A 27,993-nucleotide genomic window follows, 5' to 3' on the forward strand; every position below is an offset into this window, starting at 1 on the left:
AAAGCACTTTACCACGAAAAATTGTGACATATTTATTGTTTAAGTATCTAAATAAAATATTATGCGTGCGCGCGTGATATTAAAATATATAAATATTAAAATGCTTCTTAACACATATACTAAGATATCACGGCTTTTATTTATACTAAAATTTATATTAATTATTTATGAATCTCCGTTCACTTACAATAAAGTAACGTCAAAGTGTATCTTAATCTACTTCCTTTGAATAAAAGTTGAAAAATTATTCCAATGTTACGATGGAGTATTATTCGCTACTGGCGGAGCGCCGTTCGGAATAGTATACTTATAGGAACAATCCTCTCTTGACTTTTATGAAAGAAGAGAAAAGCTTTCTTAATCTTCTCTTTCTTTAAATCCTCCGTTCGTAATCTGTACGAAAAGTGTGCAGACTTCTTATACAGATTATTTTTAATTGCAAATTATATTTTAATAAGCATTTATACACGAGGCGACTATATTAATGGAAAAATGAATGAAAATAATGGCTTTACCGAAGTATCTAAAAATTTAGCCAGACGCACAAATCTGAAAATAATTTTATCAAACGTTACAATAAAATAATGCTAGTTGCTAAACTGTCAAAACTTTTTGCAGCATGCTTCGTCATACTTGAATATCCTTCATAATTATTTTGATGGTCCAACCAAAATTTTTTTCAGTTCCGTATCCAGTAAAATTTTTTAATAATTTAGCACAACCATTTTTCTGTGACAATTTTAAGGTCCTCGCTTCATAATTTGAAATATTAATGATGATAAAACTAACACAACCTAATTAATAGGTGCTTTTTCCAATTTCTATCTTTTCTAATTTTCTCTGCTTAGCTAACGTACTTCGGAATTAATTGGCACATTATATAACACTTATTTCGCGGTCGAAACGGTTCGCTTCAAAGTCGGCTATAATTTTCAAAGCGAGTGCCACTTTTCGACGTATGTCGAAGCTCTCCTCGGTGCCATTCCACGACATTATCAGCGAAGCATTAAATTAGAAAGCAGTCCTCATCCTGTCGCGTTTTGCTCGCAATGAAAATTTTCGGGACATCGCCACATACCGCAACGCACAACGACACTCGAATACATGCTTAATATCCTTCACGCCAAGTGATCCGTTTCGCTGTGTCATGTCGAATTTCTGTTAATACCTGTCCAGGGGATCGATCAACCGGAATTCCCCCGACGGTATAATCAGCACGCGAGGAGAAGGTACAATCTGTCATTCCGTTCGAGATTTGTCAAATGCGCTTAAACGGACATCGACTTATCTCTCCTATCCTCTTATCTACATTTACTCTTTTCAATTTCTTGTGCGTTTTTCTTTTATCCGCGCCACGTTTTGTTTCGCGTTCTCCCCCACCCCTCCCTTTCTCCTTTCCGTCGTAATTTCTGATCCGATTGTCTCTGCTCCTCATTCGGTTCAATCCTGTCGTCCTCCTCCAGTCGCGAATAAACCGTTGTTTTTCCTGAAGTTGATAGGATTCAACGAGAGAAGAATGTCAGCAGGAAGAACGTTCCGTTTTTATTCACTGCCGTAATTAAAAGTCTTTCCCTTGTATACCAGAAAAATGCGGTGAGAGATGATATGATGTTTGAACGTTTAATTTTTAACAGTATACATTTTTTATTCGTCTTGATTACAACAAACTTTTCTGGATAAATATTCAAATCTTTCTGATGATAATGTAAAACGGAAAATGTATATTAGATTTGTCTCAAGTTTATTTAATCAAAAATTATACCTGTTGATTATCTTTATTAAAAACTTTTTATAAGTATTTATAAATTTTAATCAATATTCCGTCTTTAAATAAAATGTTAAATTACATCTTCTCTCCCTCAAAGTATGTTTTAAAACATTGAGATGCAATAATTTAGTTCAAATAGCATTAGCATTATTTTTTTTAGCATCACTTCTTTCTTTGCAGGTGAAATTATCATATCTCCATATTCGTAATTCATTCTGACTTTGTAACTGCCTTTTTCTCACAGCGATGGTATTTTTCATCCGCACTTTCTTGTCGCGAATTTCATAAAGTAGCGAAGTCTCATGTAATAACGATAATTGCCTGTGTCTGAATGTACGAAGGGAAATTCTTCTCTAAATCAACATAGGCGTCGTCGAAGTTTAAAGAGGCTTTACGGTCTACGTTAATCCAGTATCCTTTTGCGTTTCACGTCTGTCGCTTTTTCTTGCCACCACAGTGGTCGTGGACCAACTCTTTTTGTCCATCCGGAACGAGATTCAGTTGGAAATTGCGTCATCCGCTCCTGGAAAATCCAGCCTGGATCAGTTCGTCCGTCAAAGGGAGATCTTTTGTAAAGTTCCAATTACAGTGAACAACGTGCAGAAGTTATGGCGGGTGTACGCTTCAGGCAACAAAACTCCAGCAAATTGTGATTATTAACGGCAAAAAGAAAGCCGGTCGAACGCAACTTTGAACGTTAAATCTTGATCTTGGATGTTTGCATGTATACAGAGAAATAAAACGCATCCATTATACAATATTAATTTTTAAAACGTTAATTATTTTAATTATATATAAAAATTATATATAATATGTATAAAACATTACACACACATGTATGTACTGGAAAATAAAATTAATATCTTTTTTCAAAATGTTAGTATTTTGTTTTTAACTGCAAATATTAGAAAATGCAATTCTTATTAGTAGAAGCTAATAGCTAATAATTATTTGCGAAGAAAAGAAAAAGTAATCTTAAATGATTGAGCGTGTATACGCCGATAGGACGAAGTATGAATTTTTGCTAGTTTGTTTTTCATGGAAAAGTACCTGTTCGATTCGCTTGTAGCATCGATTCGATGTTGTATATCCCAAGAGAATTTCGTATAATGGAGAACGAGAGAACATAAACATCATTTACAAAGTATAACTCAAGAAAGATTATTATTAGATTTCTAAATTTGGGCAAATCCTACCTTCAATAGATAACGAATAGAGATCTGCAATATAAAAAACGTAAAAAAAATGTTTGGAAAAATTATAATATCAAAAATTAAAAGTCAAAATAATTGGGAAATACATCTTTTTTTAATTCAAAATAATTTTTCGGGATATTTATAAAAATAAAGTTTTTCGATGATAGACCATATAATTAAATTACATGTCTGTAAAAATCGTTCAATTTTTAAAACCCAAAAAATAATGTTATCAAGCCTTAATACTTTCCTATTAAAAAAAAGGAGAAATTAGATAATTTCCATAATATGTATGCGTGTATTTGATAATATATATTTTTTATTGCCAATAATCCGTACCTAGAAGTACATTAAGTTACGCAGTTAATCATCGCGAGTGAATTAATTGTCTTGCTAACTAATCGATACGTGCGCAAACGTTCTCTCGTGCAACGAGCGAGAGGGAAAGCATCGAGATAGCAGCTTTGAGCCGCTATCAAGTATCGCGTCCGCGGGGACTTCTATATTGGTCTCTCATCACCTTCCGAGCGAGAGTTGAATACCTTATTCATAAATATCGATTTCGTATGCGAGCGTATTATACCCATCGCTAGAGCAGAATAAATACTCGTTTCACGGAGCAGTCTGCAAATGGCGAAGATCTAAAAGAGAAGAGGACAAACATCGTTCCAACGCATGGGGCAAAAAAGAGAAGAATAAAACAGAGAGAAAGAAAAAGAGAAAGAGAGAGAAAGAGATAAAATGATATTATTACATGCCAAAAGTCTAATTATATAAGACTGATGAAATTCAAAGAAGTAATATAGATATATATAATTACGGACTTTTGTCCTTTCTAGCAATCTCTCCTTTCCTTCTTTGACTATATTTTCTTCTTTTTTAATGACACAATTTTATTTATGTCGATAGGAAAATGGCGGATCATGTTTTCCGACAAGTACACGGATATCGTTGATGGGCAAACAGAAAAATACGCAGATATTTATTCCGCGTCGCTCCCACAACTCCCCGATGGCTGAAACTTTTTTAATGAATGCGAATCGATTGCAAATCCTTAGAGTATATCTTTAAAATTAAAGATGAAAGTAAAAATGAGAAAGAAAGTCTATCTGTGTGTGTGTGTATGTAAAATACAAAAACATCAGTTTTTTATTAATCCATTAATCAGATATGAGTTGCTTAACTCACATTGAATTAACAATAACATGTGCGTATAACTTTAGAGGCCTTTAAAAAAAAAAGAGTCGATGTAAATTCACGTTTCACTAAATCAAACCGCTTTATTTTGACAATTTAATAAATGCATCCATGTATTTGAAATTGAAGAGAAAATCTGCGGCAAGCGCAGATAAAACAGGAAAATTGTACTTTTTACACGTTTTGCAGAAGTTGAACTTGGCGCGTACTCGCTGAAGAAGTTTCTTGTCGCTAGACGACGTCGTTCCCGACGAGCTTCCTTTAAACGACACGTGGGGCTTTTTTTTTTTCTTTTCTCCCCTTAACACGCCCCGTACGCGTCATCTTTATCATCGATTACTCACGATCGGCGCCGATCGTGCCGCGATAAATCAAACGAATTGGCGGCGCCGAGACGCTCATGCTAGGTAGATTTCCATTTGTGTGCGCGCGAACGCCTCGGCACACCTTCACGTTTATCGCGCGATTCCGAGTATACGAGAAAGTCCGCGAAATGATCTCTCCGAGGCTAACTAGCAATCTAAGAATATCTGTCGCGTTGAACGTGATTACACTAACGGAGCAGAGTCGCTCAACCTTTGGAAAATTGCTAGTTCTTGAAATAAAACTTTCTTAGACCTTAAAGTCGTGGACTATCGTAACTGTAGAATTTTCACATTTTATCGTAATCTGCAACGAGGTACAAGAATACAAAGATAATGGTTTTTATCGGTAAAAGGGAGAGTGCTTTTAGAGAGAGGGAAGGTAGAAGGAGGAAAGCTTTCGCCTTAGAAGACGAGGCAAATTATTATTATTATTTTTTTTTTATGAAATTGTTAAGTCAATGTAACTGCGACGTATATTTTTTCACGCCTCCTATTTTTGGATACTTTGCTACTCTCGGTCACCCTTAAGGCCGACACCGCGCGATCGGCCTCTCATCGATACCTTCGATATTTCTGGGATGCACGGGATGTGGCTGTTTGTTAAGGTTTACTGTTTACAGGTGGTGGTGAAGAAAAACAACAGAAAGAGGGGTGGCCTTAATCAAGAGCATAGGTTTCTCTTTAGAAAGGGGTAGCGGGGTATTCTTAGAACACTGAGAGGTGGTTGTCTCTCGGCGATCGAGTCCTTGCCGGGGATTATTGATGTGGCGGTTACAATGGGACCCGCTTCTAACTACCTGTAACACTCGCCGTAATGGATAGCCTCTGGGAAAGAAGCTTCTCCGCGAGGCACCTCGAATACGCGTATAGATGGCGAGGAAAAGCGTAACAATGCGACAACAGCGAAGAACAGATTTCCGCCGTTTCACGGAAGTAAATCAGAAATCGCCGAAGGTGGCGAGTAATTAACACGAATAACCATCAATATCGGCTTTAGAACCTGCACGTAAAAAACACTTCTGTTAATTCATCAGTCCTAAATTTATTTAGAAACTTGTTTTACATTATATATAATATATGTATATATATTTATATGCGTGTAACTTGCGATAATTAATATCTAGTTAAAGATATGATATCCTTTTTATATTTTGCGTTATGCAGGCTGTAACATCCCTAAGATTCGACGCTATTCAGCGAGAGTACACCATTTGACTCGATTCTTAGAAAAACATAATTATTAAACATAAATTCGCTTCAAAATACTGGTATACTCGCGGATATGACAATTACCTACGGCCGGGTCGTCATTAGTGCGGTTGAATGCTGCGTTTACGTAGCTCTAAAATGAGATGGTACTTCTTCACAACATCGGAGCACGAGAGCCCTTCGGTGAAGCGCGCGTCACGGTCACGTTCTAAAAAGGGAGCAGCGCGAATCGAACGTTGGGAAACGATTGTACGTGCGCATAAAGCCAAGCATTTGCGATCTCTTCCCTGCGTACTCCTTCGTTCCCTCCCATCCGCCGCCTCTGTGTACTTTGCGAGTAGTCCCTAATTGCGGAGTACAATTGCGGAGTATGACACTCGCGACGACGGGGGGCGATCGATGAATTCGGTCCCATCCCTGTACCGACGGCGCAGCCTGAAAAAAAATGAATCCAGCCTAGACAATGCCTACCTCCGCGCGGCGGATAGAGGATATAATTGGGACGGGATGTATGATTAATCGATCGACAGGTTAGTCGTCGACGAATCGGAGACAGGCTCACCCGTCGCTCGTTAATTACCCTGGCGCTTGATGGATCGCCCGCGCGAAGATACGGACGCGCGGTTAAGCGTCCCTCACGGTAAGGATTAGTGCCGGTTGTTTGTAGCGCAGTTCTTAGCTCACACTATAATGTCGGGCGATCATTCACACGGCTAACGTATGTAGGCAGTCTGCAGTGGCGGTTGCATCGCATTGCGAGTGCCTCGTCTAAATGGGTATTTTAGCAAAATGCAACCGCAGCCGCGATCTGACGTATAATACCGCACAACAGAATGATATCATGAACCTCGCGCGAATATCCTATCATATATTTTAGAATTACCAAGAGCTGAAACTACCTCTGCAGATTATGTGTCTTCAAAATGGCGAATAACTGCGACGACGGATTCATTCGGATTCTTTTATTATTCTTTTAAACGACCGATGTGTTACGCGAACGCGGGAATTTTTCCGCACTCACGAAAAACGCGGCACTGCCGAGAGAGAGAGAGAGAGAGAGAGAGAGAGAGAGAGAGAGAGAGAGAGAGAGAGAGAGAGAATTGCTTCCGCCATCAAACGGCGCTAACAATAATATTGTCTTCTCGAGAGTCGCGTTTCCACGCATGGAGGCATCACTCATTTTATTTATCTCGTACTTCAAAATAAACGCGAACGAGAGTGAGTGTACAAACGCAGTTTGTCTTTATTCAATTTTAATTCCGCTTCAATTTGATCTCATTTTGCATTAAACATCATTATTAAGCAAACAATCCTGCGAACGTTAAGGTCCGTATTCTAAGCTCACATTTATCGCTAAATTTACCTCTAAATGTGCCTAAGATGACATCTTATTGGCTGATTGACAGAAAACGGCCCCAAGTGTTTCCTGTATAGATTATGTGTATGCATCTTTTTATTTCACATTACATGTGTAAATTTATATTCCCATCATACATATAAATTTGTATCAAAAAATTCTGCATATAAAAATGTATAAAATATGAATATCTGGATAATTACAATATATATACATTTTGTTAGTATAGAATTTGAAGTGATATGTTAAAATAATCATTTCACTACGTAATCTGCAATGGAAAAAGCCTTTGTCTGTTAATCTTTCGTGTGATTCAAGAATGATTGACACTCCAAGATTCTCCTAAAAAAATGCCCATTCTAGCGAGACGTGAGAAGCACAAATTTAGATCTATATATGGTACGATAAGCTTAGTTAGAGTTGTGCGCGCATAGAAATTTTACGCTGACGTGTCGGCAGAGCGGGCGAGAGGAGCAGGCGGAGAAAGAAATGCAAAGAGAAAAAAAAAGGGACAGGTGAGTGTCCCTAACGACACTTTCATACTCGAGTTCAGCTTCTCCTCCCGCGCGATTCCACCGATAAAACTTTCCTCATGAATATTTTATAAGTCGATTCAAGTGATACAACCCTCGGCCAACGATGCATCATCGCGGATGCTTTTCCACGAATTCTCTTGATCGAGAATGGCTCGATCCCTTCGCTATCCCTGATTTACCCCGACGTGTCCGACGGCGCGCGGACATGGCCGTGCACGAGCCCTCGTGTAAGCCCTCGAGTTATATTAAGCCACGTAGATTAAGGTTTAAACATTAAGGGGTACTTAGACCCGATTATGAACGCGTATTCAAGGGATGCGCGATATAAGCGGCCGCGAGGGAGAATGGAGGCCTTGATATTGACTACACTACTGAAGCCATCTCGTTCCTTCTTTAATGTGGAACAAAAAGGTTCCGCGTGATAAACGATCGCACATATTTTACACTCTTATCCCTCCGAAGGTTAGCTTTATTAGAGGCAGGTCTGTTCCTAAAAATACATTTATATAATCAATTCAAGTGTTCTTTTATGGCTTTCCTTGACACGTATCAACGTCAGGCATTTTATGACGTCTATTAATATTGTGTAAATATAAAATACTCTTATCTTGCATTCAATTATAAAAAAAAAGAGACAAAAATATGTAAATGCAAACACGATGACAAAGTGTGAAGTATAATTTCATTCAGAACTCGAAGAGATGCACGTGTTTATAGTATTTTCATCGAAATAGACCGGGGAATGTGTCAATAAAGCAAGACACTTTTCCGTTTTTCACCCCGAATTTTCATCCCAGAATTTTTGATGGCGCCTGACACGTGATCGTGTCACAGTGCGTCAACCCTTTCGATTTCCACTTGGTCGCGCTCCTCTTATGCTAGCGTTATAGTGGTCGCCGCACAGGCTTTTTCATGTGGCTGCGCAAACTTCTTGCGGAGTACCGAATCGAACTTCTGCATCGTTTCAACCCCCCCCTCCCCTCTCTCTCGCGTATATGGTCTGTACTCCATCGTGATTCTGAAGCTTCGTGACACGCAGAATCTGTTTGGAGCACGAGTCATCACTTTCTATTTAGATCCCGCAGGGTATGTACCATCTGGCTTCTTTATCTTTCCAAGCCAACTTTTTTTATGCTCTGTATGCCGTCCGGATCTTCGCGGCGAGCGGCGAACTGTATCTTCCGGAAAGACACTGTCTTCCTTTGTTCGATCCGTGGTTCACGACGTCGACTCCCTTTCGCGCGACTCATCTCTCGTCTCTATTTGATCGGCGCGTTTTTCCAACAACCCCCGTGTCTTACGCTGCTTCTCTCTCTCTCTCTCGCTCTCTTTCTGTCTTTCTTTCTCTCTTCCGTTCACGCTTCATATCACGCGCGCTGCGCTCCACACCTTGTCTCGTTCCAGAAGAGTCCTCGCGTCTCATCTCGCTCCAGACAATGCCCGTTTCTATCCCGTCTCCTTCTATCGGCTGTCTCTGTTCCATTAACGCTCCCCCCTACTGTCGCCTCGTCTTTGTCCCGCTTCAGCACGCACTTTTTCGCCTTTCCTCTTTCATCCGATTTACCCTCCGCGTCTCGCGGCCACTTTCACGACCTTCCGTCATCTCGCTTCAACCACCGCGCGTCCATCCACATTTCTCCGACCCTCTCTCTGCCATTGTCTTTCTTTTTCCGTCTCAAATCCCCGAGCGTCTCTCTTCAACGTCACTCTTTGCATCGTGTCTTCTTCCACCAACCGTCGTTCTCTCTTTTCATCTCTCACCCTTTCCACGCTCTGGCTCTCTTTCTCTCTCTCTCTAGCATTCTCCCACCAACTCACGCGCACCCTCCACCGTCGTCAAGCGCCGGTTCCGTGCGGATTGGTCCTGCGCGCTAGGGGATGCTGCGAGATAATCGTAGCCCCTCGCCCCTCGCGTAGCCAACCCCCGCGAGTCGCCCCACGTCGAGGGAAGCAGCAGTGAGAGCCAGGCCGCCGCCATAGCCGCTCCCCGGGCAACGAAGGAGGAGAAACCGGCGAATCACTCTCTCTCTCTCTCTCTCTCTCTCTTTCTATTTTCCTCTCTCCCTTCTCTGTCACTCACTCACTCACTCTCTCTCTCTCTCTCTCCGTTTCTCGTACTCTCCGTCTCTGTCCGACGTTCCCGGGTGTCCGCGTTGCGGCGCGCGTTTCGCGGCGGCGACGTTTTAACCCATATTCCAGTCTGGAATTTCACCATCAGCGTGACACGTCGCCTCGCACGCGCGCGAACCAACGACCGGGCGAGCACCCGAGAGCGGCGAGAGAGTGACGTGAAGGCCTGGACACGCGAGTGTTCGCTTCCGCGGGCAGCGTGTACATCCGCGTACGGGAGCGCGTAGAGACGGGAGTGCTAACGAGACGTTGTCGCCGGTGGCAACGACGACGACGTCGACGGCAACGACGGCAACGGCGGCGGCGGCGATGGCCACCGGGCGTGCAACGTAGAGCAACGTGGGTGAGAACGCGCGACGCACGCGGTGCGCGTATCAATTTCTCTCCTCGTACTGACGATGATGACATTTCGGCTACGACGACGGCGGTTCCGATAGAGAGGCTTCGTGCGCGTGTCACTCGTGTGTCGACGTGGACGACCGCCGTACATCGTCGGAGGGCCATTGAAGGCGCGTGAGCGAGGGTGACCGGCGAGGGTAGTTCGCGATAGTGGCGGTGGTGCTGGTAGTGGTGGTGGTGGTAGTGGTGGTGGTGGTGGTGGTGGTGGTGGTAGTGGTAGTCGGAAAGGACAGAGACGTGTCCCAGTCTCCTGAGGGGAATCCTGACGATCACCGTCAATTTTTCTCGATCGCGCTAACACACACCCCCCCGATGGTGATCGTCGAAGGGAACCGCGTGCGGCTGAGCATCTAGAGGTCGGCATTCGCACGCGTACGCGAAGGCTGCCGGCGTTTCGTAACATTGACATCGCGTGCACACCGGCAACGCACCACACTCGAGGAGTAGGAGCGTAGGAGGAGCGACGCGTCGACGGTCGTTCGTAAAATCGTGAGTAAAATGCAAAACGCGATGAGACGAGAGGAGGGTGCTTGCGGTGCCGCAGCGGAGGCGGCAGCGGCGAGCCGTGAACTTGAGGGGGATGCGAAAAATTTTTGTGCGCCATGTTTAGGTGGTGTGAGTGTTGCTCGCTGGTGGGTCACGAATGCCATTGCGTAAACGTGGTACGTGCGGGCAAACGTGGGACACGCACACCGCGGCGGCAGCGGCGGTGGTGGTGGTGACGATGATGGTGGTGGTGGTGGTGGTGGTGTCGACGCTGCTAACCCGTATATGTCAACGCGCGATGCGGTCATCGAGCGATTGTCGCTAACACCCTAATGGATGATTAAAAGCTGCCTAGTTTCACGCGGTACGAACCGTAGACGGTTGTAGATGCTTATCGGCAACGTGCACGCAAGCACGCCGCTGAATCTCGGCCGGGTGTAAACGGTGACGTGGGGCCGCGTGGATTTTACATTTCGTCGAGCGCGAGACGCTTTTCAGATGCCGGGATACCGGGCCGGTCAATTGTCACTGTTGAAACACATCTACACATTAAGTCTTACCGTTCGTTCTCGACTTTAAAGGGGGGGACGTGTACTTTCGTGTTGAGCGGGCGAAAATTCGAGAGAGAGAGAGAGAGAGAGAGAGAGAGAGAGGCGAGAGAGGGAAGGGATCGGCGGAGATCGAGGATACTCGAGACGGATTGAATCGTGGAAATTAATACTTGACGAAAAGGAGGGCCCGCGGAAAATGTGTGTGTGTGTCCGGGAGATGCCCGCGATTGCTCGGGCGTGAAGTACGTTGCGCAATAAGACTACGGGTTTTACGAGGCGTCTTGGAAAGTGGTCTGCCGGTCGGAAGAAGAGGCGCGCACCGCACAGTCAATAACGCGCGCCGTTCTCGAGTGTGTCTACGGACGAAGTGCGCGCGATATTCGCCGGAGAATTTAATTAAGCGACCAAACACCCGGAATATCTACGTGCGCCGAGCGGCACAGCTTCAAAATATCTCGCGGGCGGCGGCGGCGGCGGTGGCGGAGGTCGATTGCGCGATCGGACGTCACGATTGCTGAGCGTCGTCGCTAAATTCGGCAAACTCTAGACGGGGATGAATGCGAAGACGTTTGTACACTGAATTTACGGGAACGCGCGAATCCTCGTCCGGCTTGCGGAATCGGTTTTCGAATCGGTTCCGTCGCAATTTACGATTCTCAAGAGCGTGGTACCGAACGTCGCGTACTGAATTATTTTATCACGGTAAAGAAAGTAATAATAATAACAATAATAATAATCTCGAGAAGAGAATTGCCACGAGTGGCGATCGGCGACGGCCGATCGATCGCTCGATCACGGGCAGCAACGGCATCGAGTAATGGCGTGCGCGTCGGCATGGCACGTGCATGGCATTAAGTGAACCGCCGCAAACAATTGGTCGCGACAATTCGATTGCCGGTGCATCTGACGCCTCAAGTTCCGGCTGTCCAATACCGTATGTACATGCATGCATGCATGCATGCATGCCTGCATACGTGCATACATATACGCGCGCGCGTATATAATCGCGACTCATTAAGCGTTACGAACAGCGCCTGAACAGCCACTGGCCGTTTGATCGCCGCGTCGCTTTGTCGCCACGACGATGTAAATTGTAACGAGAGAGAGAGAGTGAGCTTGGCTCACGCGAGTCACGTGGACCTGACAATTCTGTGTGTGCGACGAGACGGGGAGAACGGCAAACCCGAAACTGCCCGGTCTCATTAGAGAATCAGGAATTCGCGGACGATTGTCGAAGCCGCGCGCGTGCCGGTCCATTTTGCGGACTCCTCCTCCAATCGAGCGCGACTTTAAGTGAGGGCCGATCGTCGTTGCCGCCGATATCACATGCGCGCGGTGAGAGGTGCCGGTGATTGAGCGACGGTGAGATCGGAGGTGGTGATTTGATTACGCGATGCCGCGGTGCCCCGACGACGTCATCGCCTCGGCGCACCGTCGCGAGCTGCGAGCGACGAGATGAGAGGGGACGCGGTGTGAAGGGAAACAAAAGTAGGTATGTGTGTTGCGCACGTGTAGTACGTTAGTTACATCGAGTTACTACTGCTCCCCGAACCGAGAAAGAAAGAGGTGGCGAGAGTGAGAGGAGAGAAGGGGCGAAGGGGAAGAGGGGGGGGGGAAGGCGGGGAGGAAGAGAGGTGCAGGGCGAGGAGGCGGCGGTCATTTTCGGACCAAGTGGATGCTGCCCTTTCGAGAGTGGCGCGGTTTGCCGCTGGCTTGCTGTACCTGCCGCGTTAAACGGCGCTACGAAGGGAGCTATGCCCTTTAACATCTCGCGGAAAGATCGATCTCGCGCGCTCGAAACGACCGGCTCTTGCAATTCGTTTAATCGAAGCCGAGAGGGATGGGAATTAACTCTCTCGTTTGATGCCCGGCGCGCCTTCCTCGCATTGCACCCCTCGATGTTTGCGTTTGCCGAACGAAAATGATCTAATGCAATTAGCCGGGCCTGTGCATTTGAGCGGATTTTGCAGCAGCAGCAGGCCGTAACAATCCGCAGTGATCCTCCATAAATCCTCAAAGTTATCGTAAAAGATTCAACAATATTTCAACGGTCGAGCGTCAAAATTGCCGAGCGTCCAGGAGAGACTCGCGCATTTACTTCCGCAATTTTTCGAAGCTTGTTCAACAACGCGGAAAATTATTATCTTTTGATGCAGCAGTTTGAAACTCTTGCAATTGTTTTTTCACGGCACTCTGCGAGGTACCGGAAGAAATTTTCTCCTAGCTATAAATTGCGAGTAAATGACGATAAACTAATTTCGACCTGATATCGACGTGCCGCTCTCTGCTTACGCGCGAGGATCTGGATTGGGGAAATGAATTCGAACGACTGCTTATTAACTCTTCGCGTTCAAAGGAGCAAGAGTGGCGCGGAATGCAATTGGCGATTCAGGCAGGCCAAAGGAAACTCGCGATTGAGAGCAGTTCGGAAGCAACCGCGAGCCCGGCGTGGCGTTTCATCATCAGACGTGCTTTATTGACAAAGGTATTTCGTATTACTTTCTGTAAATACTCGCGCTTTCCACAAACGAGGAAAAATCATTATCAAACTCTGTGTCTTCCAAGTCCTATTATCCTATTAACACGATAAAACATTTGAATCGGCGATACGGTTCTACTAGTTTCTGTAATAGAAGTTAAGACAAATCGCCGTTATATACAGTGAAATTAATGTTAAAACTAATTTGGTAATACTGATTTAGATTGTACTACTGTAGAAGATGCAAAAAATTGAAATAAATGTCGATACCGTTAATTAATAAATTACTGACGTTAATTTAAATATACATATATGACGTTGTCATCGATACACAAAATATGAGGCAAAATAGCATGTAAGCTGTATAGCACTGTTGTATTAACTATTTTGTCTCGTTTGTTAAATGTTAGATTAAAAATTTGTAATTACTGTTATGTAATTACACATGGCGGATTTAGACGATCGATTAAAAATCGTTATCAGATTGGCTTAACTTTTATAAGAACTCTAGATTTTACAAATTCTTGTAGTGAAGTCCTCAAAATACTACATTCTGCCATGAATAAAAGTAATCTGATCAAATAAATAATTGATACGTATTCGGAACTATACTTCATTCTGAAACCTCTAATTTTTAGTCGCTTTTTGCCGTACGCTGAAAGAGTGTAGTAGCTATAGAATATTGAGTGAAATAATGCAGATTAAATATGTGGTTAATATAACCAAAAATTATTTTACTTTTTCAAATATTTAGTAAGTTTTATTTTTGTTTAATATTCAGTAATCAAATTCAGTACATATTTACTAAATATTTGAAAAGTATAAAAAAATTAAAATGATATTTTTAGTTATATTTACTATTTAATTTAACCAAATATTTAATTAATATTAGCACTCAATGTTTAATAACTAATTTTCGAACTCTTTTTTTTCGGCGCAGACTCATCTAGTAACATTATGAACTCGCGTGGTGTAAACCCCTTGCCCTGCATTTCCGCTTAACAATCTCGAATTAGAATCTGCACTGTAATGCTGCTTATGCATATTTATGTATACCGTTTTCTATATTTGTCGTTTATATCGCACATTAAGTTTAATATCATGTGACATTTAATGTCAATGAGTAATATACGCGTGATGTAGCTTGGTAAAAGAGATTAGTGTATACATGCAATTATTACATTAAAATTATCTCTTTCTCTCTTTGTATAAATTCACCGTAATGGCAAAATGATGTAAAACACAATAGCCGAGCGAATGAATAATAAACAAGTAAACACATCCGAGATGTGATGCACCGCGTACAACGGGTACATAAATCTGTAATAATAACTGAGAAACATGATTAGCCTTGCTTACAATTAGTTAAATGCAACAATTAATGTATATATACATTGTCCGTATATACCGCGTGAGATTTTTTCCTCTCAGAAAATTTTCATCTTTAAATGATCTAATAATTTAATTACTTGGTTGGTATTCATTAAAAGATATAAATGACTCTTTTCTTACAGAGAGATTTCGAAAGAGAGCACGACGATTAGATCGATCAGGAGAAAAGTCAAATATCTTTACGGTTACGACATTCTCGTCGGCATTAAGTGTCGCTTAATGGCCGATAGCCGATACCTCGACATTCGCCTTCCTCTCATACTTGCGATGTACGTGCTTGTCGACTGAAATGGATTGGATTAACACTTCCGGTAATTACAAGTCGCGCTCTTTCTTTATTAAAAAGTTAAAGATTACATTTAAAGAAATTATATAACTGCAAAAGCATCTTATTTATCGTAGAGATGAGTTGTAAAATACATAGGCCGTACAATCGGAAATTAACAAATTTAATTAGATATAATTAATGCGCGTAAATCATGTCGTCAATCTCTCTTGGTCTGTAATTTATTTCTTAAATTATTCATTAAAAAGTAAACGTCTCTCTCTCTCTCTCTCACACACACACACACACACACACACACAATTACAACAATACATATAAAGTTACAAATTAATTGAATAGCGTGTTATGAATGAGTATGCTGTACGTAACGCCAGTCAATTATGAAATTAGTATACAAATTTTTGGTTTGCGGTTTACCTCACATAATAGTTACCTTTCAAAGGACGTCGCGTGCGTACTCTCCACTTTATTATTATTATTATTATTATTAAGCGTTAATACATTTATTCCCTACACGCTACTGTATCACCAGTATTTGATTATACATGTATATTACATGTAAATTAATTTCCTGTCCGCTTATTGAAATTGGGATTGTGTTTCGTACCGATCCAAAAGATGACGATAATTGACGGCGATTCGTTGTATTCACGTGTATACGATATTAAATTCGTCATGTGTCTTCTGTTGAGCGCGAACGTCAAATACCAGATAGCAAAATAATTACGCAACAGCTTTAATCAACGCGTCATCGATGCAACGCACGGGGTTGTACGAAGTTATTAAACAAATCAATATTGCCGACTCTTCGCGCGCAAATTAACGTTTTGTTAAACGGGCAAAGTCGAGCGGGCAAGTCGATAATTTCGTGCGCGAAATGCATTTATCTCAATTGTGACAGTTGTCGAGATCAACGGATCACGAGTGGAATAAAAATGTCTCTGTGAAAAAATATTTGCGACGTACGCATTCCCAAATAGACTGCGGATCTCGTATATAATACTGTAATTAGACCATTATTCAATTTAATATAATCCGACATACATAATATATTTTTCTTCTTCTCAGTCGCACATTTGTTCCATTAAATGAGTATGTTATTAACTATGTGAAGAGATCAATCACTGTTCATTTTTCCCATCCTGAATGAATGATATTTCCTTGTACAGACATTTTCATCCCTGGATGGTTTTCCTCCCTCAAAGAGAAGATATCTAACCGCTTCTAACGCCACTACTATCGGCTCTCAAAATCATTCTATATTAATAAACGCAATAAGCGCAGTACGCCCTTAATATTACTGGACGAAGTAGATCGAGTGGATGAGAACTGGTCAAATATTTCGGAAATATATCTCGCCGCTTTGCGGACGAGGGGAAACCGCAACGTATCTTCCATTCGCGGTCAGAGCCCTCCGCTTTCCGGAGGATCGTGGGAAGATGAATCGGCTGGCGTGTAACTCCGAAGCAGATATTCGGGCGTATGATAAGTCGCACGGCGGAAGAAAATGGGATGGAGGTGTTTTGGCAGCCATTGAAATTTATTGCGGATTATGCAGTGCGCGGAGCGTCTCGCGCTCGCGATTCCGGCGAGCCCTCTCGCCCCGCCCTCGGGAACCCTCTTTTTTGTTGGGACTTTTTTCGATTTCCCCTCGGCGATCCCTCTTTCTTCCCTCTCTCACCCGCGTCGCGTCTGTTCTCGCGCAAGTTTCGCTTTTTAGCGGTCCCGGCGAATTTATGCATCACCTCGCCAGCAATTTGTCGCGCCAATAAATATCGTCTCGCGACAACATTCTTATTGATCTCTGATACAACGCGCCTTTTCTCGGCCGTCGAAAGGGAGGCAAAGAGAGAGAGAGAGAGAGAGAGAGAGAGAGAAATTGTTTTTAATCTCTCGATGCAACGGCACACTTTAACGAAATTCGCTCTCGTGATATTTTTAGATTCGCGCGGACGCGCGACTTTCGGTCCGCGGCTCCGCGTGGAACGAGATTACTAACCTAATTGCATTAATTAATTAGATGATTCGTGATACGCGCGCGCTTCGCCCACGGTGCGAAGGGCTCTTGGACGGATTTGGGAGAAGTGGGAGTAACAAAGTGCCATTTCCCGTGGAATTACAACGGTTTCCACGGGCTAAATCGACACGCGCTGCAACTTTCCGGTCGATGCTTCATATTGAGGGCATTATCTCGTTTTATTCAGAGCGCCGTTGCCCGTTCGTATTCTCGCTGCCGGTATCGTTTATCGGCCAGCTTTATGACGTCACAGTGCGCACAACTGGGTTATCACGGAACACCTGTATAAAATAACGATACGATATAATGCTCTCGACGTAGAAATGCAGATTAGATGACGCGGATAAACGAAAAGCAAATCGCTCGCATTTGACAGTTATTGATTATTAAAAAGTTACGAGTGTTATTAAAAAATAACTGCGAATAAAAGCATCCTACGTGCAGTTTGTGGGGAAAAAAAAACAGTTGAAAAACACGGACGTGGCAGTCGCTGCAAACGAAAATTCCATTTTAAGTCAATAAACGTCACGTATCTGCAATTGTATGCTAAATGAATTATCATTGGATTCAGTTTTATGCGGATCGACTTTTCGGGGACACTGCGGTAGGTTTTTAATATACGAAATTTAGGTGGTAATTCCTTGGTGGTAGTCGCACGCCGAAGAACAAGACCGCGAGGTTGAACCTCGCATTAACCGTGAGATAAATTCTCGCCTTCATAATTCTCGGGCGATTGTTTTATTAATTTCGCAGCTTCCACGTACCTCCGACCTTCAACGACTAACGCGGGCGCACACGCGATTACGAGCACGTGTTCTTCGTTGCTTTTATAGCGATTCTTAAAACTTAATTATCTCCGCGGACATGTCGCATTATCTGAATTTTCCCATTAATGGTGAGTAAGAAGTAATACCGGCCCATATAGCGCGCGGCACAAATTTTCTCTCTTAGAGAATGTCGCGCTTTTTCCGACGCCCGCGATAAGAGCTCTCCCAGCGTTCCAAAATTAAAAAGGTAATTAAAGGAGCGGAGAAGAAATTATCGGTTTTTACACCGTTTAATTATACTTAAGCTCTCGCTCTATTTCCACCAATCCGACGTGTCACTATCTTCCCAACTAGCTCTAGTTGATTACCGTATTTCTCAAGTTACGGGCAGCTGTGAGAAAATAATATTCCTATTGAGATTAAAGAAAGTTTTTTTTTTTCAGCCGGCAAAAAATAAAAGATAACCACTATAAAATTAACAAGAAAACTCTCCCGCGATCGTACTTGTGACTGCTAAAAACGCGCGTTGGGTTCAATGTTTTAGATTTTACACTCCAACTTTTCCCCATTTCGCTAAGACTTGCGAGAAAAAGTTTCGAGAGAGAAAGTCTTCCTTCTCTCCTTCACATAAAGTTTTTTTTTATGTTTCCCAAATATCTATTTCGAGACATTTATAAACTGCACGCGAGTAAATGAAAACTGGATGAAACTGACTTTTCCATAATAAAATTTGAATGTCGTTCTTGAGTTTAGAGCCAGTGTTTTTAATGATTCTGCAAATACAGTACAGGTGTATTCGTACAGGATATTTATTAAAATGTTATTTTTAAAAAGTAAACATTAATTAACAATTTATTAACAAAGTCTACATATTTACATATATACAGTATACTATACTCGTTATTATTAAATTGTTAATTAATCTTTATCTTCTAAAAATAAAGTTTTAAAAAACATCCTCTGTACGAATGTTTTTTTTACACTCACTATGTTATATAAATTAACTTTATTTGAAATTTTCAAAACAACACGTGCTTAATAATAAGAAATAAAAACACATTAGTCCTAAAATGCTCGAAAGAAAATTACGATATCTTCCTCTTGTGCTTGGCGATATTGGGAATAAATATGATACGTATTGCTGCTTAGTCGGCTGTGATACTCCGTATCTGCTGCATTATAGCCGAACAATGCGGTATCGAATTAGTACGCTGATTCAGAGCACCCGTAATGCATTTAGCACCTTGATTGAGACCGATGCGATCGTAGCTACTGCGTTCGTTAGCAACAACGAATGTGCAGCCGCATACATACGTAGAACACGATAAAAAAAACAACGGAACTTATGCATCATTTCATTCTTGTTACAAACGGTTAATGAACGGCGATCTGAAATTTATCTCAGCCATAGTCTTTCTGATATACGTACACAAAGAGATTTATAAAAAAAAGAGTTTACGCTTAATTTACATTTAATTTTAATTTAATGTGGTTATCTGTCAATAAAAAAAGGGGGAAGTTTATTAGCCGTGTCACGTTTCGTTGAGGGAAAATCTATCGCGGGTGTAAGTAAACCAATATTATTGTACGACTGGGAGAGTTTGTAACCAATGCCCTTTTGCGAAAACCACGCGCGGGACGCTTGATTGAATAAAACTCGGTAACACCGTATACGGCTGCGCTCGCGGATGCGCTAGTTCTTGCACTTAATGTTTGGAACTGTGTATATACGTGGATATTCGTGCTCTCCCGAGCGCGATGGGATGATGCTGAATTTGAGGTCGTCCAACTAGCATAAACTCGGGCATAACTCGCTTGTCAGAGCTCGCGCACGCACGAGAGCGCCAATGTGAGAAATTCGACCGCGCGCCGTAAGGTATTTTACATCACGGGGTTTGCTGCTCGCCACGGGGGCGCGCGGTAAAAGCGGCGCCTTTTATTTCCTCCTTTTTACCCTTGCCACTCGTCCCCGCCGACAGATAATCGATTCCCTTTCCCTTATCCCTCTCGCGCGGTTCTTTTTTTCCACCGCGCGTTCCGGGGTAATTATCGGTCGCGGACGGGCCACTTAGATAATTAATGAGAAATCAAACGGATCTCTTGATCACCGCGTTTCTCCCTCCCTTTTCTCGGCGTGCGAAGCCGCCGAGCGATATGCGAGTGGCGAATACCGTCAAATCCGCTTATGGCTATATTACGCCGTTGAAATACGCGGGGTATGAAGTGCATTTAAGTTTAATTAGGTGTAACGCTAATGAAGACGCGGAGAAAAATTTAAGCGGCTTTATATTTATGCAATCTGCGCGAACCTACGTTTGCAGCGTCGCTCGGTTTTACGAGTAATTAATGGTCGATGATTTCTTGAAAAAAGAAGAAAAAAAAAACAATTTTTCGTCATCGTCGTTGGTAAATTCGTTTATTTAAATGTCAGCAAAAGTTATTAATTCTGCTACATTTTCCGTAATTAACATTTAGACGCTTCGGTCGTCTGCGGCAAGAAAAAAAAACTCGAGAGAAAGGGGGAAGATTATATCCTTAATTTTAAATAATGCCTTAATGTTCCATATAACTTTAATAATAACATGCAAATTTATGCAGGCTAAAGAAAATTACGCACGCAGTCAATGTGACGTTCACAGATAATGACTTTAGAATCCTATTTCTCACTTCCTTTCGCACTTCCTTTCACGATATTTTAACGCTTCAAGCGGAAATGAAGCGATAAAATATTGTGGCGTGCCACGTTAGAGGAGCGTGTTCTCGCTTTAGCGAAGATCTGTCCCTATAGGCAGCAAGGCTAGGTGAAAACGCACCTAATGGCGCGTTTAATTAATCCGACCTTGGTTATTTTAATTATCCGCCGGCACTCCTTACGCGCGGTGACTTCATCTATCTACTTCGCTCCACCTAACTGGAGGCGAAACTTGAGCGTGAATGGTCCCCGTCGAGACGAGGACGGTTGTGATCGGCTTATAAACTTATCTAACCGCCATTTCAGTCCGATTATCCCTTCGTTGGATGCTACTCTCTCTTCTCTCCTCCCTTCCCCTCCCCCTCCCTCCTTTTCCACCATATCCCCCGACATTCACGACGATCCGTAACGCCGTGTTGGAACAGTATCGTCGATTTCGAAGTAAAGTATAAAATTGTATCGAGATAAAAATCGATCGAAAACATTTTTCACGGCATTATCTTTCTTTCCAACATATCCATTAGGAAACGTCTTGCAACCTGAGACAGTTAGCAAGCTCTTTTCGATCACGTTTCTAGAAATCCGAGATTTCTACTGGTCGCGCTTTAATTTAAAGAGCGAAATAAAAAATGTGCTTACGACGGACGATTCATCTAACCGACGATTCATCTGTCCGACGCACATACAGACGGCGTTTTAAGTCGTCGCGGATTTGATGAAACCGGACACCTATTGGCGGGATTCAATTAAAACGAGCAGTTTGATACTGCAGAAAAAGCAAAGTTACTTTCAATTAAATATTTCATACCTCGCGGAGCAAGCGCAACGTATCAAAGTTTCAATCGCCTTGGGAGAGTAAGTAAAGTTCGCCGGAGTATCGCAACGCGAACTATTGCAAGTTATATATATATATAATATATATATAAAACCGCCCGACACGTTTCGAACGACAAATGATTTTCTTCTCCATAGTTCGCCGTTTATGCCGCGAAGAGATAAAATAACTTTGCTAGTCGACTTATTGCACGATCCTAATGATTTCGTGGGAAAACGATATTTAATTAAAAAGAGCGCGCAACTTTCTTTCTGTATTTCTGCTTTGATATTTTCCGCTGATGAGAAACGATGGATATCAAAGATATTGATATTATCGAGAGCGATATCGTTTTTTTTTTCTCTTTGCGCAGGATAAAGAATTATGAGAACAAATTTTTCTTACAAAGGCACAATCGCGAAAAGTTTGCAAAGTTGCGTCGGCAAATAGAAATAACAGACACTCAAGATGCAGCATTTTATATTTTCTTTTACACTTCGAGATAAAAATAAAAGTAATATCATGTTAAATTAAAGAGTAGAAAAATTATGAAGAGATTGTATGGGAGAAAATTAAAGACTTTTGAAAAAGCAATGTAAGCATAAATTATTATGCAACACTCGGAAGGCGATTGCTTTTCATCTTTACGCTCGCCGATCCCCCCCATTAGATTATAATAAAGTAGCGGTCGCCTTTTAGATGATTTAATTCCATCGGTACGGTAATTTAAATTTCCTGTCAAACTTAACAAGTGAGTTAATTTGAACGACTATCTCCCTGGGACTTATCGAGCCATCTCTACCAGAACTTTTTTCTCACCGACGCTAATTTCAGCCGGAGAAATTATTTCGTTCGCCGGACCGAAACTTTTCTCCTCTCTTGCCCGATAAAGTCTCATCCAAGTCTCGAATAAACCCTAGAAAACGTGCCGGGCACTTGAAACCGTTTGCAGCTACACGTTGCAGCCGTTTATTTATGAAAAGAAAAGGTTCTGCAGAGTCACGACGCTCGATCAAATATTTCCATATTGCATCCAATTCAAATCATCTCACGTAAACAGATTTGTACCTATTTGTGCCTATTTATCAGTCGCATTCTTCACAATACGCGAGAGAGATCAACTTAAATTATTACTTTTCGATGAAGAATAGCATACGTGTCTAAGAATACTCGCGAAAATGGGTTTCGTATAAAAGGTAGCGGGCATTATTTCGATTTGATGACATGTTGAAAAATATCTCCCATTTTCGCAACGAGAATGCGAGAGAATGAGGGAAACGGAGGCCGTTCTCCGTTCAACCTTGAACTGGAAATCGGAAATGCGGCTTCCATCGATCAGTTCTTATCGATATCGCGGAGTTGTGTCTCGGAAAGTTTTCGTCCTATACGCCGCCCTCGTTTCGTGCGATAAAGCACATTGTTAAAGGATAGCGTCGCGAAATCGCGCTCAATATTGATACTTTGCCGCTTGGGAGCCGGCACTTGGCAGATATCGTATCGAGTTAATATTGGTACAGCGCGAACTAAATCATGTGTCAGGAACAATCAGAATTTAGCGGGATGCATGCATAGCCGTACGTACACACGCCCATACATGACGTACAACTCGATACGTGCACCAAGTGCGATTTGATCTTTATCACGTACTAATTCTAATATCACAAACTGAAACTCCTATTTTGATCGAGAGGAGAATGTAGAATGACTATCGAGAGGATACTTTCAACCAGCTCGTAATAAACGCGCGGTTCTCGCATGCTCGCAGTGAACGGCTTTTAGTCAACGGAATTATTATCAACAAATATTTTAGCAGCATTAAGCGTTAGCTGTTTGTCGCTTTACATCATCCAAAAATCAGGACAAGATTGAGTAGAAATGTTGAAAAAAGAATATGTACGTCGTCCGGCCCGCAATATGCGAATGCGAATTAATAGTAGCAAACACGATTATTTAGTAGGTTTTAAGTGAAAAACAAAAGCTAAGCTCAGTGAAAAGATACGCAAATGGCAGAGTGTTTTAACCATCCTCATTATCTATAGGAAGGCAGGATAAGCCGCTGCTGTTTTGCGGATAATACCGTTGTTTATTACCGTCCGGGTAAAGAGTAAAACGAAGACCGCCCTATCTGCGTTCCGCAGTGGCACAGGGAAGGCAATGAACGATACTGTAAATTATAAATTCGCCAAGTAATAGGAGCAAGTATTTGTATGTACAAACGGCACAGCATACCGGGTACATTCCTGGTACATTTGTGGTAGATTTAAAGCACATTATTTAATAGCAGTTGCGCTGATGTAGGGCACTCAGGTAGATTAAACCGACATACCTAAACACTGTTCTATTCATCGATATTCGCGAAAGGGCCGCGAATCTTTAGATATTAAGAACGCATTTTTTTTCTGCATATATTTAGAAACTGTCGTAACTTAATTATGTCGCTTGCATATGTAATTTTAGTAATTTACTTCGCATTGTGCCCCGAATAATATGTATTTCATTTGTTCAAACGTCATCAAAGAACCACATTAGCCAAGAATTTGCTGTATTTCGTTTTGTATAATGTATTTTGTTATAATAAAGTAAAACACAATTTAATAAGCTTACTAAACAACAGGCTTGGAGAATAATGTTCCAATTAAATTGTATACAATTTTTTGTCAAACTTCAAAATGCAATAATTTAGCAATTTTTAGCTCTTGCTTTGTAGCAATAGCTGGGACATGAGAAAAAAAGATTTGTTTTAGAAGTCAAATTTTAATAAATGTGATGAGTTTTACTTCCACACACTTTACTTCGATTAATTAATTAAAATTCTTCTAGTTCTCTTGAATAATAACAAAGCAAAAAACTTATGTTAATGTAATTAATATATATTAATTTTATACGACATATTAATTTTACGAAAGCAAATAATTGTAGAAAATTGTTGAGATCGACATAATAATTTACTGAACAATTAATAAAAATCGTATCAATGTATGTGAATATATTAATATAATTCCTCTTTGTTAGTAATTAAAAGATGTACGTAAACTTGAATCTATTCAATTCAGCGACAATTTCTGTTACGTTTATTCGGTTATTTTTGAATAATCCGTAGTGTGCAGTCAATCTCTACACTGAGATTCTTTTGGTCTTGTATTAATTGTAGCAGTTGCCAGTGCAAGCTGTTTGCTCTGGTAATCCAATTAAAAAGCTGTCTGGACAAATCGGGATGTTTTGTTACGGACACAATTTCCGATATGCAGAGAGATTTTGAAAATCGATGGCAAAAAGTGTTGTTGGAGTAACAATGAAAAGCATGCAAAATATAAAAGTAACGTAATGATTTAAGCAAGTACCTTACGGTCTCTCTCGGAACCAATATCGTGTTTTCGTTTGTTGATTTTTTAATTTATTTTTCTATTAAGCTTCAGCACCTCTTAACGTAAATAAAACTAGAAAGAAAGAAATGCTAATATTTTCGAGAATATTAAAAAAGATTTCTATATGTAGAGTACTTGAAGAAAAAAAACAATAAATAATCTTATATCTTATTATTGTTAATTAAATATTGCTATTTATAATTTTAATTCCAAGAAATATTATTTTTTTAATAAGTTTTTGAAACATTTTTAATTTACTTCCTTTAAAAAGATTTTATTTTGGGGCAAAATAATACATACAAAATGTTAAAGTTAAAGCAAAATAATGAAGAATATACAATTTCATCTATGATATTGTATAAAAATGTTTATCGATTATATTTTAAAATTATTATAGTTAAACAAATACATATTCACTCTTTAGTTAACGCTTATTACAATTTCTTATATTTTTTTCATGATTTACTATTAAAATAAATTTAACATTAGTTTAATTATATTAGTCCATGTCAATATGACATACTTTTTCTGATATTAAAATATTCACATTACCGAAAAGTTAAAATTAAATTTCGTCATATATTCAAGCGCATGCAATTTACATTTTTAATCGTGGTTCATCATGGTAATAATAGAAATTGATTCTTACATTAATTAGTGTTCCACGTGTCTCGAATCCTTGCTCCGGATTTTTAGACCGTTCGGGAGACGGTACCTTGATTGGCTGGAATTTAAAGAGCTTAACCGATTATCGATGAAAGACTCGCACAGTTTAACCTTTCATGCACGACCTTTGAAAAATCTGATATCTACCCACATGATGGAATTTAAATAGCCATCCTTTTAATAATCCTGCTTGTCGATTAATTGATGAAGACAGATACGTTCTATCGCAGATGTTTCTTACGCTCGACACATTTATGATGCATGAATGTTAATCTTATGATACAAAAACTTCACATCTCTATCAGATATCAAACTTCTCAGGGAATTTGCGAAGTGACACGAGAATTACAAATGAATATAGTTCCTGCGATACAAATTCATACATTTTCTTGTACGAAAATATCAGTATGAATCGTATCCTACGTGAAATATAATCTACATGTGTTCGTACGTGGTGTGTAGGTGTATTTACATATACACGAAGGAATTTTCTGTAGCTCGCGTTAAACCACGACAGTTCAAGTAACAGCGATCGACGTTCCAAGTATACGAGTTTGCCGGAGCTATTGAAGAGCTGCGAGCTGTCGTTTCCCTTTCCGCCGTCGACCGAAGCGAATGTCTTTGCCATTCAACTAGGAAGAGACACTTGCGAAAGTGTAGCCGTGTCGATCGCGATCGACGGGCTACAGGAGCGCGAGAGATCGAGCGCAAGTTTGCTCACTCACGCTCCCGGGGAATCCCGCTGTTATGCAAATTCCGCGATAATTCCAGGCATTTTTCATCCCCTCGTCATGTCGCGGACCTTTTTCTCTTTTTCCCCGCTGTCTCTATCTTCTTTTCGCAATTCGCTCAGCTTACGCTCTTTATTCTGCGCTTGTACACAATGACAGTCCCATTTCAAAGCGTGTTTAAAAAAAAATAACATCAAATTTTATATAATCAAAATTAATTAATTATTATCTCTAGTAGTTCATTTAATAGCATAATGTGAAATTTTTTAAAGATTTCCAAAATGTGCAGATTATCGGTGAAATCTATAGACTGTATGCTATTACTTAATATCCTTTATAATTAATATTACGTTTCTGGATAAAATTATAATCTCTAAACAGTAATTAAAATTATATAAATTGCGTGTTTAATTAATTTTTTCTTTCAATATTAATTAGATAAATGCTGTTTAACTGTTGCGTCTGATACGTACAATACGCCACGAAATATGAGCTTATGTTGCATGATAATAGCGTGTTGCTATTATATAACGTATAGATCAGGTCGATATCGAAATAAGAATTTATGCGAAAACGGCAAGAGAGCGATAGGCTGCTAAAGGAAAGGGCCCAGGCACGAAAGAAGAGGGATGCATCATTGGGAGATGCGCACCCCCGGGGGCTTCTCGAAATACATGAATATTTACCCCGGGACGAGAGAAAAATTCACTTCACACTTCCCACGGTGCCTGTTCATCTAACTTCAATCTTCTCACGTCGGTTCGGCCGGTTCGGTGTCAGCAGGTGTCCACTTATGGACGACGGACAAAGGGATGCCCGAAAGGCTTTGGCACGAGCGAATCCCTCGTTTAACGATGATCTCGCGCTAATAAAAGTTTACGTCTGATTCCTCCCTATTTGTCCGCGCAATCCGGTTAATCCCCGATCTCGTAACGGCGCTTTTAAATCGGCGAGGATTTTGCCAGGCGATTTTCGCAAATTCCGCGCGAACGTCGTCAAACGGGAAAGGGGTTTGTAATTGATTACTGTTATACCGCGAAAAAAAAAAAGGATTTGAGTGTTGGGAGATTGGATTACACTCTCTAGAACGTTTATGTTCCCCGTGATGTAAACGATAACTTCGCGATAACGTGGAGAATTTCGACTACGCGGCAGCACGATGATTACGTATTAAACCGGAGTTAGGCCGGCCTGAACGCTCGACGTCAACAAGGATGGGAATAACGAGAATTTGTAGCGCGCGTATACACGTTAGAGTTTCTCACGAGATGCCGCTAACTTTAATTGGTTTTCTGAGGAGCGAGATCCTATTGAAACGCCCGCACTTAGAAGTGAAACATACTCCAATAGCGATTTGCCGGCCTCGAATTGCCGCGCTTCGCACTCGATACGTCAGCAATTAAATTCGATACATCGAACAAATATTTTTACGTTCGATATTATTTCCATCTTTGAACGAAGCGACGTCGGTAAGTTAAAGATAAAGGATTACAAGTATTTTGTCTCGTCCATTCGCTAAACGTAACAGAGTCGATCATAACTTACTTCTAGGCAACGACACAGAATTACATCCTTTAGAAGGGTCGTGCT

General features: G+C 41.2%; 1 protein-coding gene across 10 annotated transcripts in view; it reads left to right on the top strand.

The window, feature by feature from the left end:
* Positions 1–10,523: 10,523 nt before the first annotated feature.
* Positions 10,524–27,993, top strand: part of LOC105835333 (cyclic nucleotide-gated cation channel alpha-3) — a 165,616-nt gene continuing 148,146 nt past the window's right edge. For 5 of the 10 annotated variants that reach the window (XM_012678485.3, XM_012678487.3, XM_012678486.3 and 2 more), the window contains exon 1: positions 10,524–10,646. The gene's annotated coding sequence lies outside the window, so the exon portion shown is untranslated. Of the gene's footprint in view, positions 10,647–12,225; positions 12,687–13,550; positions 13,680–14,558; positions 15,377–27,993 lie in introns of those variants that run through there. The other 5 variants (XM_036290365.1, XM_036290363.1, XM_036290364.1 and 2 more) reach the window with 5 other exon arrangements.

Source organism: Monomorium pharaonis, chromosome 7, assembly GCF_013373865.1.
Source record: "Monomorium pharaonis isolate MP-MQ-018 chromosome 7, ASM1337386v2, whole genome shotgun sequence".
Classification (NCBI taxonomy): Eukaryota; Metazoa; Arthropoda; class Insecta; order Hymenoptera; family Formicidae; genus Monomorium; species Monomorium pharaonis.